Raw genomic sequence first — 18,680 nt, 5'->3', positions numbered from 1 at the left:
AAAAAACCGAGAGACAGGTCCGGATATTTGGAGGGTACGGCCCAGATCCAGGTCAGGATCCGTTCAGCAGTCTTATCACAGTTGGAAAGAAGCTGTTCCCAAATCTGGCCGTACGAGTCTTCAAGCTCCTGAGCCTTCGCCCGGAGGGAAGAGGGGCGAAAAGTGTGTTGGCTGGGTGGGTCGTGTCCTTGATTATCCTGGCAGCACTGCTCCGACGGCGTGCGGTGTAAAGTGAGTCCAAGGACGGAAGATTGGTTTGTGTGATGTGCTGCGCTGTGTTCACGATCTTCTGCAGCTTCTTTCGGTCTTGGACAGGACAACTTCCATACCAGGTTGTGATGCACCCCAGAACAATGCTTTCTATGGTGCATCTATAAAAAATTAGTGAGGGTTTGAGGGGACAGGCCAAATGTTCCCAAAACAATGGACTCACTTTCAAGGACTCTTCATCTCATGTTCTCGATATTTAATGCTTATTTACTTATTATTATTATTTCTTACTTTTTGTATTTGCACAGTTTGTTGTCTTCTGCATACTGTTTGAATGCCCAAGATGGGGTGGTCTTTCATCAATACTGTTATGGTTATTATTCTATAGATTTATTGAGTATGCCAACAAGAAGATGAATCTCAAATTTGTATATGGTGACATCAATGTACCTTGATAATACATTTACTTTGAACTTTGAACTCTTTCACTTAGCTGCATTGTGTGGCGTGTGGTCAAGTGGTTAGGGCGTTGGGCTCACGATCTGAAGGTCGTGGGTTCGAGTCTCGGCCAAGGCAGCGTGTTGTGTCTTTGAGCAAGGCACTTAACCACACACTGCTCCAGTCCACCCAGCTGAAAATGGTTAACCTCGTGATAGACTGGCATCCTATCCGGGGGGTTGGGGAGTCTCATACTCTCAGTCGCTTCATGCCACAGAAACTGGCATAAGCACCGGCCTGATGGACCACAAGACTCAGGACAGACTTTAACTTTAAACTTAGCTGCAGGTGCTGAATTGTACTTCACGCTAATCGTTATTGTTGTTCTTTTCTGCGCCTTGTGGCGCATCAGGTGGCCACCTTGCCATTCCTTTAACATTTGTTTTAAGAGGCTGAGTTGCCAGCTCGACATTCTAAAGGGATTGGACAGGCTAGATGCAGGAAGATTGTTCCCGATGTTAGGGAAGTCCAGAACGAGGGGCCACAGTTTGAGGATAGAGGGGAAGCCTCTTAGGACCGAGATGAGGAAAAACTTCTTCACACAGAGAGTGGTGAATCTGTGGAATTCTCTGCCACAGGAAACAGTTGAGGCCAGTTCATTGGCTGTATTTAAGAGGGAGTTAGATATGGCCCTTGTGGCTAAAGGGATCGGGGGTATGGAGGGAAGGCAAGTACAGGGTTCTGAGTTGGATGATCAGCCATGATCATACTGAATGGCGGTGCAGGCTCGAAGGGCTGAATGGCCTACTCCTGCACCTATTTTCTGTGTTTCTATGTTTCTATGTTTCAACCCAGAACGGATGTAAAGTGAACCCTGGCTCATTCACCTTCAAGTCCGGTGATGATGCCACTACACCATTGGCCAGGCCAGCGCATTGCATGGTAATGAAGGAGAGAAATCAGTGATAACGAAGAAGAGGACTGTTTGGGGAAATGACAAAATGACTTTTAGCTCTTTGGAAATCTTCACTGAGGTCTCTTGGCCCTGCTAAAAGCTGCTGTCAGTCCAGAAACAGGCAAAGTAATAAAATGAAAGGGAAATGGACCAGCCCACCATTACCACTGCAATTGCCTTCAGACTGTAAGCTACCTAGAGAGAATATGAGGCGTTGCTCCTCAAACCTGAGATCAGCCTCATCGTGGCAGTAGAGGAGACCGTGACCAGACAGGTCAGAATGGGAATGTGAAGTAGATTTAAAATGAGTCACCACCAGGAAATCCCACCTGTTGCAGCAAATGGAATAGGGACTATTATCTAACATCTAGTAGGCATCATTTTCTGCATCTCTACGGTACCGTGTAAATATTTATAGGCAGGTGGCAGAGAAGGAGTGCCAGGGCGGAGGGGTGGCACGGGTGCAGACACACTTAGCTTTGAGACGCCAGGCAAGGTCATTTGATTCCAAACAACTGGTTTATAGATTGTTACAGAATGTCTTTCCGGTGCTTCCGGCTCCCTCCCCTTTTCCCAACAATGACTCCCTTTCCCACTCTCAGTCCACAATAGAGACCCAAATCGGAATCAGGTTTATCATCACTCACATATGTCATGAAATTTGTTTTTTTGTTTGTGACAGCAGTACAGAACAGTACATAAAATTACTACAGTACTGTGCAAAAGTCTTAGGCAACCTAGTGATATATGTTAAGTGCCTATGACTTCTGCACAGTACTGTATCAGTACTCAACATTGCTTTGCTTTGTGCCACTGATCCAATGTAATTACCACATTCCCACAGGAATGTCACCCTGTTTCCCACTGATGCTTTCTGGAGAGAAGACCGAAGTCTCCCAGTACTCAGACACCGGCAGGAAACTCGATATCTCACTTTCACAGAGATTCAGAGTAAACTCGATGTATCAAATCACCTCTTTTGCATGGGCATACCACTCCGACCCCTGTCTTTCATTTCAAATTCCTCCAAAGTTCTCCCAAGCATCTCAATGGTCAACAGCTCCATTACCCCTCTCTCTTTCTCTTCCTACATATTATTCTCCTGACTTCCTCCCTCCTTCCCCTTTCTCCTACCTTCTCTCCCTCCCTGCTTCCCCTCTCTCCTACCCTCTCTCACTCCCTCATTCTCTCTGGGCTATGTTGGCGTTGGAAGCATGGTGACACTAGTGGGCTGCCTCAACACATCTTCGGACTGTGTTAGCCGTTGACACAAATGACACATTGCACTGTGAGTTTCAATGTATGTGTGTAAAATAAAACTGATCTTAATCTGAATCTCTCCCCCTCATGCCTATATCCCTTTCTCACTCACTCCCCCGTCCCTCTCATTCCCTTCCCTGTCTCTTTGCCCCTTTTCTCCCCTCTCTCTTTTCTACCCTCTTCTCTCTCCTCCATTCCTCCCCATCTTCCCTCTCTTTCCCTTTCTCAATCTCATGTTCACATTTCTTCCCTTTCCCTCCCTCCTTTCCCCTCTGTCTTTCTCAACTTCTCACTTCCTCACTTTCTCTCTCCCTCCCCATGCCTATTTCCCCCTTTCTCACTCTTCCCTTTCTCCCTCTGCATCCTATTTTCTGATCTCTATTTCTCTCTCTCTCTTCTCTCTCACACTCATTCCTTCCCTCTTTTTCCCTCCTTCTCTCCTCTTCTCCTTCCTCTCCGTTTCTCACTGTCCCTCTCTATCTATTTCTCTCCGTACTTGAGGAAGGATACCCTGCCTTTGGAGGTGGTGTTGTGTTGGTTCACCAGGCTGATTCCAGAGTTGGGAGAGTTACCTTATGTAGAGAGATTGATATGCCTGGGACTATACTCACTGGAATTCAGAAGTTGGATGCATCAGCAAGGGAGATGAGGCTGAGTACAGGGCTACAGTAGGAAACTTTGTCACATGGTGTGAGCAGAATTATCTGCAGCTTAATGTGAAAAAGATTAAGGAGCTGGCGGTAGACCTGAGGAGAGCTAAGGTACCGGTGACCCCTGTTTCCATCCAGGGGGTCAGTGTGGACATGGTGGAGGATTACAAATACCTGGGGATACGAATTGACAATAAACTGGACTGGTCAAAGAACACTGAGGCTGTCTACAAGAAGGGCCAGAGCCGTCTCTATTTCCTGAGGAGACTGAAGTCCTTTATCATCTGCCGGACAATGCTGAGGATGTTCTACGAGTCTGTGGTGGCCAGTGCTATCGTGTTTGCTGTTGTGTGCTGGGGCAGCAGGCTGAGAGTGGCAGACACCAACAGGATCAACAAACTCATTCGTAAGGCCAGTGATGTTGTGGGGATGGAACTGGACTCTCTGACGGTGGTGTCTGAAAAGAGGATACTGTCCAAGTTGCATGCCATCTTGGTCAATGTCTCCCATCCACTACATAATGTACTGGTTGGGCACAGGAGTACATTCAGCCAGAGACTCATTCCACCGAGATGCAGCACAGAGCGTCATAGGAAGTCATTCCTGCCTGTGGCCATCAAACTTTACAACTCCTCCCTTGGAGGGTCAGACACCCTGAGCCGATAAGCTGGTCCTGGACTTATTTCATAATTTACTGGCATAATTTACATATTACTATCTAACGATTTATGGTTCTATTACTACTTATTATTTATGGAGCAACTGTAATGAAAACCAATTTCCCCCGGGATTAATAAAGTATGACTATGACTATGACTATGGTGACTAAGAATGAAACAGGATCTTATATAAAAAATAAAATTACAAAAGGGATAGATTATGATTATGATTATGAGGACACGCAGTCCCCTTTTATTGTCATTTAGTAATGCGTGCATTAAGAAATGATAAAAATGTTTTTCCAGAAAGATATCATGAAAACGCATGACAAACTGACTTAAAAACTAATAAAAAAACCACATAATTAAGACACGTAGTTACAACAGTGCAAAGCAATACCGTAATTTGATAAGAACAGACCATGGCACAGTAAAAATCTCAGAGTCTTTCGGAAGTCCCATCATCTCACGCAGACGGTAAACCTCCAGCGCCACCAGCTTGCCGATACAGCATCCCGGAAGCATCTGACCACAGTCCGACACCGAGTCCGTCCGAAAAACTCCGAGCCTCCGACCAGCTCTCTGACACTGATGCACCGAGCACCGTCTCTACCGAGCGCTTCGACCCCGGCCCCGGCAACAGGCGATACGCAAAGCCGGGGATTTGGGGCCTTCGTCTCCGGAGATTCTCAATTGCACAGATAAGATAGAGGCAGGAAAGTTGTTTCCGCTGGTAGGTGAGACCAGAACTAGGGGGCAGATTCAGGGAAGTAGAGTTAGGAGGAACTACCTTTCCCAGAGAGTAATGAATCTGTGGAATTCTGTTCCCTGGGAAACAGCAGAAGCTACCTCGTTGAATATATTTAAGTCAGTTTTTGATGGATATTTTTACATAGTAGGGGAATTAAGGGGTTATGGGTGGAACTAGGTCCTCTATCAAATCTCCCCTCAATCTTCGACATTCTTGTGTGTTTCCCAAGATTTCCAGCATCTTGTATGTTCTTTTGCTGTCTCTCCCGCTCCCCTTCTTACAGTCTTCCACCGTGGATCTTATCTACTGCAGGGCACAACCGTACCTCCCTGCTGATCCTTAGCAGACTAATTCAAAGCCTCTCTGGGGTGACTTCATACCTTTCTGCACCTCCCGTCCAGGGCCACTTATGAGAACTCATGTATTTCAAGCCTTCCCTTCTCGTGTAACCTCTCCACTGAAGGAGCCTGCTTCTCAAGCGTCTGGAGCTGGAGATCACAATTTTGGGCTGGCAAAGCCATTTTATGCTCTCATTCATGGATTACTGCACAAGAAATAGGGTGGGATGACTTCTCACCATCTGTTTCAGTCCTGGGTGATGGATGTTGGTGCAGATCCAAAAGTCTACGTCAGTGGGGCTTTAAAGGCCTGCTCTTGATACGTCTGTTTCTGTTTAGCCAGCGCGTAAGCTGACTTGCTGAGATCCAAAAAAAATACAATACTGAAGTAATACTAATAGAAGGTAGAGTATATGAATTGTAACACAAATAGAAGCTTACACAGAAGAGATTAGCTGTAATCAAACACAAGTATAAGTGCTTAGTGGGGTTTCAGCTAATAGAACGTAAATGCAAATTTACACAGACTGCTAATGGAGCACAAATATGCATAAAATGAACTGTAAAATACACAAGTATTAATATTTACAGATAATTAGCTGCAATTCTGTATAAATGAGCAGAGATTGTGGACTGTAGCCGAGTGAATGGAGATTTGCTGTGCGTAATAGGATGCAAAGTTCGAAAATAAGAAGAGATTGCAACAAAGCATTCCTCTTTACATTTCTAACCCGGTACAGTATCTTCATTCAATGGATCACCCTCTAAGATCTCCCGTTTGTCTCCTCCACCAACCATTGCCTTTCCTTTCAGCATTCGAAACAGAGTTCTTCCCTCCTGCAGTCCGTCGTTAAGGACCCCCATCACCCAGACCATGCCCTCTTCTCAATGCTACCATCAGGGAGGAGGTACAGGAGCCTGAAGGTGCACACTCAACGATTCAGGAACAGCTTCTTCCCATCTGTCATCTGATTTCTGAATGGACATTGAATCCATGAACACTACCTCACTACTTTTTAAATTTTTATTTTTGCGCTACATATTTAATTTAGCTATTTAATATATACTTCTATACTTACTGTATTTCAGTTTTTTCTATTATTATGTAATGCATTGTTTAAAGGCATCTGTTAGTCTTGCAAGACCATGGATCTGCGCCTGGAAAGTCTTCACTCTCTAGGGCGCAGGCCTGGGCAAGGTTGTATGGAAGACCATCAGTTGCCCATGCTGCAAGTCTCCCCTCTCCACGACACCAATGTTGTCCAAGGGAAGGGCATTAGGACCCATACAGCTTGGCACCGGTGTCGTCGCAGAGCAATGTGTGGTTAAGTGCCTTGCTCAAAGACACAACACGCTGCCTCAGCTGAGGCTCGAACTCACAACCTTCAGTTCGCGAGTCGAATGCTTTAACCACTTGGCCACGTGCCCACAATTGTATTGCATTGTACTGCTGCCGCAAAAACAACAAATTTCATGACATCTGCCAGTGATATGAAACCTGTTTCTGATTCTTCCCCAGTGCCTCATCATGTTCGCTCAGTGGCTTCCCATTTAAGCTCAGGACCTGCCCTTCAACCTCCACACTCCCCACTACCCGAAGGCTGCAAGCCCCGAGTCTGGGAATCTCGGAGAGTCCGCTGGGGCAGGCAGAGGCTCACTGTCTGCAAATCTAGGAGTCGGCTGGAGGCTGGAGGCCACGGTGTATGTGTGCGGGTGTGACAGAGAGCAGCATCGATGAGCAAACCACGTCCTAGGCTGAAAGATTCCTGTCTGAAACTTTGACTGTTCATCTCCCTCCATAGGTGCTGAGTTCCTTTGATGTTTTGTTTGTGTTGCTTTGGACTTTCAGCATCTGGCATATCCCTTGTATCTCGGAAGTGATGTCACCAGCTTGTCCCCTCCTCCTAATAAACTGACTGGAGTAGGAATTATGCCGTGAGTTTGGCAAAGCAAGCCAGTGTGGTAAACCAGCGAGGGTTGGGAGTGCAGTCATGGCTGACGCCAAGATCCCATCCCTGTCACTCTCATCTGGAGCGATAGTGCAATTTCTTGCCCACCTCCCCTGGGGTACCAGTCCAAACCGAGAAATTGGACAACATTAAATTCCTGTTTACCTTTCAGCATTACAGCGTTTAGTGTCAGTAGGAATATTGAACTGTACTTTTTGAAACCCTATAACACATCTCTGTTAACACGAGGAATTCTGCAGATGCTGGAAATTCAAGCAACACACATCAAAGTTGCTGGTGAACACGGCAGGCCAGGCAGCATCTCTAGGAAGAGGTACGTTCGACGTTTCGGGCCAAGACCCTTCGTCAGGACTGACTGAAGGAAGAGCTAGTAAGAGATTTGAAAGTGGGAGGGGGAGGGGGAGATCCAAAATGATAGGAGAAGACAGGAAGAGGAGGGATGGAGCCAAGAGCTGGACTGTCCAGCTCTTGGCTCCATCCTTCCCCCTCCTGTCTTCTCCTATCATTTTTCATCTCCCCCTCCCCCTCCCACTTTCAAATCTCTTACTAGCTCTTCTTTCAGTCAGTCCTGACGAAGGGTCTCGACCCAAAACGTCGACCGTACCTCTTCCTAGAGATGCTGCCTGGCCTGCTGTGTTCACCAGCAACTTTGATGAACTCACCTCTGTTGATAGCATACTATATTTTTTCAGGCCCCACAAGTCACATTTATACACCCAGTAACCACTTTACTAGCGACCTCATGTACCTAATAAAGTGGTCACTGATTGTATGTTCACGGTCTTTTGTTGCTGTAGCCCATCCACTTCAAGGTTCAATGTGTTGTTCATTCAGAGTTGCCTTTCTGGTTATTTGAGTTACTGTTGTCTTCCTGGCAGCTTGAACCATTCTGGCCGTTTCCCTCTGACTACTCCCATTAACAAGCATTTTCACCCACAGAACTGATGCTCACTGGACGTTTTTATTGATTTTCACACTAATCTCTGTAAACTCTGGAGACTGTTGTGCGTGAAAATCTCAGGAGATCAGCAGTTTCTGAGATACTCAAACCTCTTTGTCTGGCACCAACAATCATTCCACGGTCAAAGTCACTTAGATCACATTTCTTCCCCATTCTGATGTTTGGTCTGAACAACAACTGAACTTCTTGACCATGTCTGCATGCTTTCATGCATTGAGTGGCTGCCATGTGATTGGCTGTTTAGATACTTGCATAAACGCACAGGTTTACAGGTGTACCTAATAAAATGGCCATTGAGTATACATCATGATATGTTACATTATCTTTTCTCTGTAGACCAACCTTTCTGTGAAGGAAATCTTCCTTCATCGACTGGGGTGATATACTGCGTCCGGTGCTCCCGGTGTGGCCTTTTATATATTGGTGAGACCCGACGCAGACTGGGAGACCGCTTTGCTGAACATCTACGCTCTGTCCGCCAGAGAAAGCAGGATCTCCCAGTGGCCACACATTTTAATTCCACATCCCATTCCCATTCTGACATGTCTATCCACGGCCTCCTCTACTGTAAAGATGAAGCCACACTCAGGTTGGAGGAACAACACCTTATATTCCGTCTGGGTAGCCTCCAACCTGATGGCATGAACATTGACTTCTCTAACTTCCGCTAGGCCCCACCTCCCCCTCGTACCCCAGCTGTTACTCATTTTTATGCACACATTCTTTCTCTCACTCTCCTTTTTCTCCCTCTGTCCCTCTGAATATACCTCTTGCCCATCCTCTGGGTCACCCCCCCCCCGTCTTTCTCCCTAGGCCTCCTGTCCCATGATCCTCTCGTATCCCCTTTTGCCTATCACCTGTCCAGCTCTTGGCTCTATCCCTCCCCCTCCTGTCTTCTCCTATCATCTCCTATCATTTTGCATCTCCCCCTCCCCCTCCCCCTCCAGCTTTCAAATCCCTTACTCACTCTTCCTTCAGTTAGTCCTGACGAAGGGTCTCGGCCTGAAACGTCGACTGCACCTCTTCCTATAGATGCTGCTTGGCCTGCTGCGTTCACCAGCAACTTTGATGTATGTTGCTTGAATTTCCAGCATCTGCAGAATTCCTGTTGTTTAAGGAAAAAGGTCTTGCGTTTTTAATGACCAATCATTAGAACTAATTGCTTTCTGTGCTATCAAAGAAACTGCTTAATTCCTCCACTATTTCAAAAGCAGTTGTCCAATATTCTCAAGAAATCTTTTGTTAACTATCATTAATAATCTAATTGGTTTCAAAATTGGGACAATCATGTTCAATCCTTTTTTTAATCGAGTGTATTATGATGTTGCTCATTTTAATTCTGTGCAGTGCGTATCACTGTGTAGTTGCTCAGTAAGATAAGATTAATAATTTTAGGATGATACCAGGGTTAGAAAGAATACACTATACACACACACAAAATGCTGGAGGATTTCAGCGGGTCAGACAGCATCAAAAGTTTCATGCCGAGACCCTTCATCAGGGACTGTAAGGGAAGTCCGCTGGGCTAGCTGGAGGACCAATATCTACATGTCCAAGTTCAATGGTGGCTGGAGGCTAAAGAGACTTGGGGTCTTGGGGTTACAGCACTGTTTAAGTTTATGTGTGAGAGAGGGGGACAGAGTTTGTTTTGCTGTTGTTGCTTGGTTGATTCTGTTCCGTTGGCTTTGTTCTCTCTTGCTCTGTCGAGCATTGTGGGTAATCTGTGCTGGCTGGAATATGTGGCGATGCTTGCGGACTACCAGAAGTTTCGATGTACGGGTGATAAATAACCATGAATCAGCATCTTGCCCCGGTGGGGATCTCAGTGGCGTGATTCTCCATTCAATACCCTGACAGTGAAGGAGACAGACAGGGTTAGGAGGAAGTTCTTCCGGTAGAGGCCTGCTGCAACAGGGAGCACTTATCCACAGGAAGCAATTGTAGAAAACAGTGAGTGTGTTGTTAAAGAGAAGAGTAAACATTCTTTAATAGGAAAGGAAATGACAAGATGAGGGGGAAAAAGAACCATTTTGTCAAAAGAGAGTCTTGAAAGTGGCCTTTGTTGAGAAAAGCCATCGGGTTATTGAACTATCGGCTCCGGTTGGATATTTACCCTTGGATTTGATCAATAACCACTCTCAACTTCCTGCTGAGGGGATAAGTGGCACTGGCCTGAAATGACGGCTAGTTTCTGGAAGGCTATGGCAAGGAAGAGAGCATGTCGGATCTCTTAGTGGCGAACTCTTTATATACAGTTTATGACTGTGTGGCTGAGTGCAGCTCAAATGCAATGTATGAATTTGCAGATGATACCACCATTGTTGGCAGAGCCTCAGACGGCCATGAAGCAGAGCTGGTCGAGTGGCATCACAACAAGCTCCGCACTCAATGTCAGTAAGGCCAAGGAATCGATTGCGCACTTGGAGAAGGGGTAGTCGGGATAACACACACCAGTCCAATTATTGGTGAGAAGGTTGGGCAGCTTTAAATTCCTGTGTGTCCACATCTCTAAGGATCTGTTCTGGGCCCCACACACTGATGCAATCACAATGAAGATGTTCCAGAAGCCCTACTTTATTAGGAGTTTCAGAAGATTTGATATGTCACCGAAGAAGTCTTGCAATTTCTTATAGATGTACTGTGGAGAGCCTTTGGACTAGTTGCATCATATGGAAGCTCCAAAGCAGAGGATCGCAAGAAGCTTCAGGGGGTTGAAGATCAGCTAGCTCCATTAGGGGTGCAACCCAATCCACCATCAAGGACATCCTTAAGAGGCAGTATCTGAACAAGGCAGCATCCATCAGCATCTGGGATATACCCTCTTCTTGTGTCTATCAGGTAGGAGGTTCAGGAGCCAGACAATAGACACTCAATGATTCAATCACAGCTTCTTTCCCTCCTCCTTCCATAAGAATGGTCAGTGAACCCAGGACCATGATCTTATTATTCATATCTAGCTATCCATCTCTCCATCATCCCTTCTACCTCTTTATCTATACAGGCCATTCTGGCCAATCAAACCATACCCTAATTTAATCCTAGCCTAATCATGGGACAATTTACAATGACCAATTAGCCTACCAACTGTTATGCCTTTGGACTTTGGGAGGAAACCCACACAGCCACAGGGAGAACGTACAAACCCTTGACAGGCAGCGTCGGGAATTGAACCTGGTTTGCTGGTACTGTAAAGCGTTGTGCTAACCACTGCAGTACCGTGCCACGCGCCTCCCTCCCATTTTGTACTATTCATTTATTTTGTAATTTAGATTAATTTTATGTCTTTGCACTGTACTGCTGCCACAAAACTACAAATGTCATGTCACATAAGGGTGTGACAATTAACCTGATTTTAATTCTAATTCTGATACAACAAATACATTTAGTGCTGGTCGTATAGGGCAATTCCCCTTAACAGAGTCGATCGCCCCTGAGGAATTTACCCCAATTGAATATTGGGGTAAATATAAAGATAAAAGCCAATGGCATTACAGGAAAGGTACTAGCATGGACAGAAGGCTCCATAGCAATGTTGACATTGAAGTTCACTTAAATCACTGACCTTGGAATAATACTACATGGGGGGGGGGGGTAGAGGGATTAGTTTACCAGCCAAGCACGCAGCAGCTGTGTTGTTGGCCACTTAAGTACACGCCTGAGTCAGAAGATCCTAACAGAAGACATTTCCTTTCAACAGTCCTGCTGAGACAGGAGAAGCCCCGTCCCCACCATCAGCCACACCCCATTGTGTTGCTGTGTTGGTACATTAACTTTTCAAGTATAAGTTGACTTTTCCTCGTTACGTGTCTGTGCCTGTCCGGTGTGGGAATAAAGAGAGCAGACAATGTTTCTATTATTGCATTCCCTCGGTCACGTGTACGTCTTTCTTATGGTGACTGGACCTGTACAGGTAAAATCTCACCTGGACTCGACGTAATCTCTACTCTTATACTCAAATTTCCCTTTGGTGTCACATTTGACTTCTTTAACTTCTATTTGTCCCATGTACTGTATATTGAAACATCAAAACGTTCAGTGAAATGTGTCACTTCAATCAATGCCCAACACGGTACGATGATGTGCTGGGGGCAGCCCACAAGTGTCTCCATGCTTCCCACGCCAAGATAACATGCCCACGACTTACTAACCCTCACCCTAATGGATGTGTCTTTGTTATGTGGGAGGAAACCAGGGCACGTGGTAGAAACCCACACAGTAATGGGGAAACCATTAAAACTTCTGGCAGACAGTGGTGGGAATCGACTGGAAAACTGCAAATGTGATTCCACTCCTCAAGAAGGGAGAAAGACAGAAGAAACCAGTTCGGCACGGACTAGAAGGGCCGAGATGGCCTGTTTCCGTGCTGTAATGGTTATATGGTTATATGGAAAGGGCATTATAGGCCAATTAGCCCAACTTCAGTGATTGGGAAGATGTTGAAGTGTATTATTAACGACGAGGTCTTGGGGTACTTCGAGGTACATGATAAAATAGGCCAAAGTCAGCATGGTTTCCTTAAGGGGATATCTTGCCTGTCAAATCTGTTGGAAACCTTTGAGGAAATAACAGGCAGGATAGACAAAGGAGAGTCAGTGGATGTTATTTATTTGAATTTTCTGAAGGCCTTTGACAAGGTGCTGTACATGAGGCCTCATAACAAGGCCAATGGCGATACAGGGAAGGTATTAACATGGACAGAAGGCTGGCTGACTGGCAGGAGGTAAACAGTGGGAATATTCTGACTGGCTGCCAGTAACTAGAGGTGTGCTGCAGTTGTCAGTGTTGGGGCTGTTTCTTTTCATGTCATATGCCAATGAAAATATTGATGGCTGTATGGCCAAGTTTGGGAATGATACGAAGATGGGTGGAGGGGCAAGTAAAGCTGAGGAAGCAGGGTATCTGCAGAGGACTTAGATTAGGGGAATGGGCTAAGAAGTGTCAGATGGAATATAGTGTTGGCAGAAGGAGTAAAGGTATGAACTCTTTTCTCATTAGGGAGAAAATTCAAAAATCAGAGATGCTGAGGGACTTGGGACCCCTTGTGCAGGATCTCCTAAAGGTCAGCTTGTAGGCTGAATTGGCAGTAAGGAGGGCAAAGGCAACGTTAGCATTTATTTTGAGAGAGGGCTGGAATACAAAAGCAAGGATGCAATGCTGATGTTTTATAAGGTAAGAGCACACTTGGAGTATCATGAGCACCGTATCCAAGAAAAGATGTGCTGGTGTTGGAGACGGTCCAGGTCACGAGAATGATCTGAGGAATATATGAGGAGTGTTTGATGGCTCTAGGCCTGTGCTCATGGGGGTTTATAAAGGGGGGGATCTCATTGAAACCTATCCAATATTGAAAAGTCTCGATAGAGTGGATGTGGAGAGGATGTTTCCTAATGAGGGAGTCTAAGACCTGAGGGCGCAGCCTCAGAATTGAGGGGCATCCATCTAGAACTGAATTGTGGAAATATTTCTTTTGCCTGAGAGTGGTGAATCTGTGCAATTCATTTCCACAGGTAGCTGTGCAGACCCTCACTGAGTATACATATGGAAGAGTTGGTAGGGTCTTCATTTATCAGCGTGTCAGAGGTTACAGGGAGCAGGCAGGAGAATGGGGTTGAGAGGGATAATAAATCAGTCATGATAGATTTGCAGTGTAGACTCAATGGGCCGAATAGCCTAATTCTGCTCCTATATCTTATGGACTTTTGGGAACTCTAAAAACTGTTATGTGTAATCACATTTCTTCCCCCATTCTAATAGTTGGTCTGAACAGCAACTGAACCTATTAACCATGTCTGCAGGCTTTTATGCACTGAGTTGCTGCCACATGATTGGCTGATTGGATATTTGCATTAACAACCAGATCTATAGGTGTACCTAATGAAGTGGCCACTGAATGCATATTTGGCAATCTGTAAATATCCCTAATTTAAAATGTCGAATCCCTCTCCCCATTTTAAACAATATTGCCGTTGATGACACTGTAACTTATTGATGGGTTCCATCCTCAGTATTCCGCAATTATTCTTTTGGCTAATTTATTGATTATGCAATTATTGTCTCCTTATCTCATTGATTATTTCATTATTTGCCTTTTTACCAGAGAAATAAAAAATGGACTGGCTTCTGAAATAAATTGGATCCCATTGCATTCCCGTTAATTTAAATTAAAATGCTTCAAATTAATTACAGTGGGGATGGGGAAAGAGGATCTCAAGCCCAAACCTTGACTCCCTTCTTCCAACATGGTGCCTCTGAGCTCGTGCTCGTGCCTTGCTTGAGAGAGACGTCGATGAAGGTTAACATTATTTTGGAGGCACATGATGCACAGAAAGAAATGTCTATTGTGCAGAATGGGAGAAGTTTCCAAGCCTGTTGGCAATAAATGAAGGAACATCTGTTATGCCCACAGTATCCAAACTGTATGCATGACATCGAGTGATGGTCTCTCAGTGAAGACGAAACTAGAGGGCCCACTACTTCCTTCCCTCTAACTCTTCCAAATCCAGATAGAACTGGCAATAAGAATGCTCACTTTAAGTGTAGAGATCTTATTTGAGGTAAGAGAAAATTCCAGAAGGGTAAATTTCCTCAGGGAGTCCTGCAAGGTTGTGATTAAACTGAAGCGAGTGCAGAGGAAGTTCATCAGGATGTTGCCTGGACTGGAGGACTTTAGTTATAGGGAGATAATCGAAAGGCTGGGCTTGTTTTCCCTGGAACGGAAGAGGCTGAGGGGTGATTTGAGAACGTGAAATAAGATTATGAGAGGTGTAGACTGGGTAAATAGCCAAAAACTTTTACCCAATGTAGGGGTGTCGAAAACAAGAGGGCATAGGGTTCAGATGAGGGGAAATAGTTTTGAAGGGGTCTGAGGGGAAAGTAGTTTTACACAGAGATCATTGAGTCATATAACATTACAGCTCAGAAATCGGCCCTTTGGCCCGTCTAGTCTGTGTTGAAATAAGGGTAAGAGAATCTGTAGATGCTTGAGATCCAGAGCAACACACACAATATTCTAGGGGAACTCAGCAGGACAGGTAACATCTATGGGGTGTGTGGGGCGTCAGGGAGGGGTAGCACCTCTGGTGGGGGTACATGTCGCGTCCTTTTCAAGGCGGTTAGTCCACCTTTGGTCCTCACCTGGCACTCAGCTCTCACCTGTGGCTCCCCGTAGCTGTTTGCATGCGACAGCGGCCACACCCTGGGCAACGGCTTCGACAAGCCGGCTAAACCAGGTGAGGGTAGCCGACGGGTCTCAAACCCTCGTTGAGATAGGGAGATGTCTATCCCAGCATGTGAAGACAGACTCCGGCGGATTGAGCAGACGAGACCTACGGAAGGTCCAACGGTCAAGAAGGCGGTCTCTCCAAGCGTTGTGGAACATGTAGAGCAGGACAAGACACAGAAGACGTCCTAGTCATCCACTGCGCCTAGTCCCATCTCCAGCCGTCTCAACTCTGTCTTGCCACTGGATCCAGATGGGAATTAGGAAGAGAGAGAGAGAGGCTGACACTGCGCCACTCTCCCTCACTTAAATCTAAATCACACGCTGGTATCGACACCATCATAATGGAGTCGAGGTCCTCACCGACGTAGACGACGGACGAACACTTATGCAAATAAATAAGCAGTCGATGTTTCAGGCTGAGACCATTCAACAAGACTGTACAGAAAGGGGGGAGATGCCAGAATAAGAAAATGTGGGGGGGAGGGGAAGGAGGACGTTAGAAGGTGATAGGTGAAGCCAAGTGGGTGGGGGTGGACAGATTAAATAAGAAGCAAGAAGGTGACAGGTGGAGGAGGTAAAGGGCTGGAGAAGAAAGAATCTGATAGGAGATGAGCGTGGACCATGGGAGAAGGGGAAGGTGGAGGAAACCATGGAGCAGAGATAGGCAGGTAAGGAGAAGAGGTAAGAGGCCAGGATGGTGAATTAAAGAAGAGGGAAGGGGGTGGGGGAAAAATTAACATAAATTGGAGAAATAGATGCTCATGCCATCAGGTTGGAGGCTACCTAGATAGAATATGAGTGTTGCTCTTCCACCCTGAGAGAGGCTTCATCGTGGCAGAAGAGGATTGAATGGACCAGCATGTTAGAATGGGAATGGGGTAAGAATTAAAATCATTGACCATCGGGAAAACCCAGAATCCTCCCAACATAGATTAGGGGACCACTTTCTTGAGTACCTCTGTTCCATCTGCACCCAACGTAGATTGGGAGACCGCTTTGTCGAGCACCTGTGCCTACTGCATCCAGTGCTCCCCAGTACAGCTTCCTCTCATTGGTGAGACCCGACGTAGATTGGGAGACCACTCTGTCGAGCACCTCTGGCCCATTGTCGAAGAGCGGGATTTCCCGTCGGTCAACTACTTTAATCAGTGTAATTAGAGTTAAGGTCGATGGGTCAAAAGGTAAGCATAAACATTGTAGGCCGAATGGCCTCTTTCTTTGCTGAGTCTCTATGACTCAATGACATACAACTATGTGACCTATCGACCTTTAAACGACAAAGGGCATGAGAGCCCAACTAACCAGCGCAGCAAATAACTTTTAGAATCAGAATGAATCAGCTTTATTATCACTGACATATGTCTGGAAATGTGGTCGTTTTATGGCAGCATAACAGGGCAAGACATAAAAATTACTATAGGTTGCAATAAATAGTGCAAAAGAGGAATAATGAGATAGTGTTTACGGGGTCATGAACCATTCAGAAATCTGATGGCGGAGGGGAAGAAGCTGTTCCTAAAACGTTGAGTGTGGGTATTCTGGCTCCTGTACCTCCCTCCTGATGCTAGCAATAAGAAGAGGACATGTCCTGGACGGTGAGGGTCCTTAATGATGGATGCCATGTTTTGAGGTCTATTGACTTCACCAATTGCTGGGCCTCGACCAATCAAAAAGTTCATGATCTACACGGTGGTGAGCATGATCAGTGATCCTTTGAAGAGATTTTAATCCCAGTAGTGATCAGATTAAAATCATCCCTTTAATCTTCACTTCAAAATGAGACTTAAAATCAGATTCAGGTTTATTATCACTGGCATATGTCGTGAAATTTGTCATCTTAGCAGCAGCAGTTCAATGCAATGCGTGAAAATATAGAAAGAAAATAAATATGTAAATTAATTCCAGTAAGTAAATGTATGTGTCTATTGAATAGATTAAAAATAGTGCTAAATCGGAAATAATATATTTCTGAGGTAGTGTTCGTGGCTTCAATGTCGAACAAGCCTTTAAACAGTGTAAAGGACTTTTAGGTATTTTCTTTAGTTAATACCTGTGAGAAAATTCATCTCAAGGTGAGATATATGTACCTTAATAATAAACTTACTTTGAAGTTTGAACTTGGGAAAGGCTTGCGGGGCTGAGGGCCTACTCCTAAATGTCTCTCCATTTTTTTGGAAACCGTCTTAATCACTTTTACAGTTCTGCAAGAGATCTTTTTACTTAATTCTGTGTCATACTGTGGCTGATAGGTAATGCGTGGCACTCCAGGTTATAGGCAGCGTTCTTCAGCAAGACTGAGGCTGAATTTCTTCAACTAATTCCAATTGAAATAAAATTTGTTGTTTAGATTCGTTTTTGTTTTCTTGTGATCTGTTACCCGTGTTGTTATAGCAGCTGGTCTTGAAAGCAACTTTCAACGTTGAAATGTCAGGCAAATGGATGACATTCAAATGTCGGCTCTGATAGACTGAAAAGGCTGGGTGTCGGGACCAGAGATGAGGGTCGGGCCGATTCTGCTCGCTCTCCCGCAATGTTTACTCCTCGCTCCACAGCACTGAGACTGTGAGACTGTCCCGGCTGCCCCGTGCTTCACGGCGATTTGCCCAGCTGTATGATGAACAGAGGCTGAGGCTGTGGGCCTGCTCTGGACTCCATCTGCTCTGAGCTTCACACCTACGGACTCTATTTCATCCTTAATATCGTTGCTTGCTTTTATTGTTTGCAAGATTTGTGTTTTTCTCTCTCTCTCTCTGCGCATTAGGTGTCGGTCTTCTTTTAAATTGGGTTGTTCTGGGTTTCTTGTTTCGTAGCAGTCTGCAAGCAGACGAATCTCAAGTTGCATAATTTTACATACGTTGTTAGTAAATATATTGCAGACATCCCACCCTGCAAAAGCTCATTTCAGGGAGGTAGCACCATCAATTTGCGGGAGACTCCCGGAACTTCCGGGAGAGGTGGGATGTCTGCAATAGAGTAGCTCCTTAGCAGCTAGCCAGCGAGTTTAAATAACGTTAGCTATGCTAATGAACAAATGACACCTGTTAAACTCACCTCAACATGTCTTTTACAGTCTTAACCCACCATGGGCAATAGAAAAGTCACTGTTGCAACGCTGTCATAATTTTTGACCCCTATTAGGCAGGGGTACGCTTTAGAGTAGTCTGGGGTGACGTACGTTTTCTATTTTCTTTTTTTGGAACACTCTGCCATGGCGCGCTCTCTCTCTCGCTCTCAAAAAAATTGATTTCCTGGATATTGTATATAAT

At 45.4% G+C, this 18,680-nt stretch overlaps 1 long non-coding RNA gene across 1 annotated transcript in view; it reads left to right on the top strand.

Moving 5' to 3' along the window:
- The window catches only part of LOC134350289 (uncharacterized), a 58,885-nt gene extending 52,073 nt beyond the window's left edge, over positions 1–6,812 (top strand). The window contains exon 3 of the long non-coding RNA XR_010018863.1: positions 6,781–6,812. This is a non-coding gene — a long non-coding RNA (uncharacterized LOC134350289). The remainder of the gene's footprint in view (positions 1–6,780) is intronic.
- The last annotated feature ends 11,868 nt before the right edge of the window (positions 6,813–18,680 follow it).

This window comes from Mobula hypostoma, chromosome 8, assembly GCF_963921235.1.
Source record: "Mobula hypostoma chromosome 8, sMobHyp1.1, whole genome shotgun sequence".
Taxonomy (NCBI): domain Eukaryota; kingdom Metazoa; phylum Chordata; class Chondrichthyes; order Myliobatiformes; family Myliobatidae; genus Mobula; species Mobula hypostoma.
Note: the sequence above shows the minus strand (reverse complement) of the source record. Positions and strands in the feature narration are given on the sequence as shown.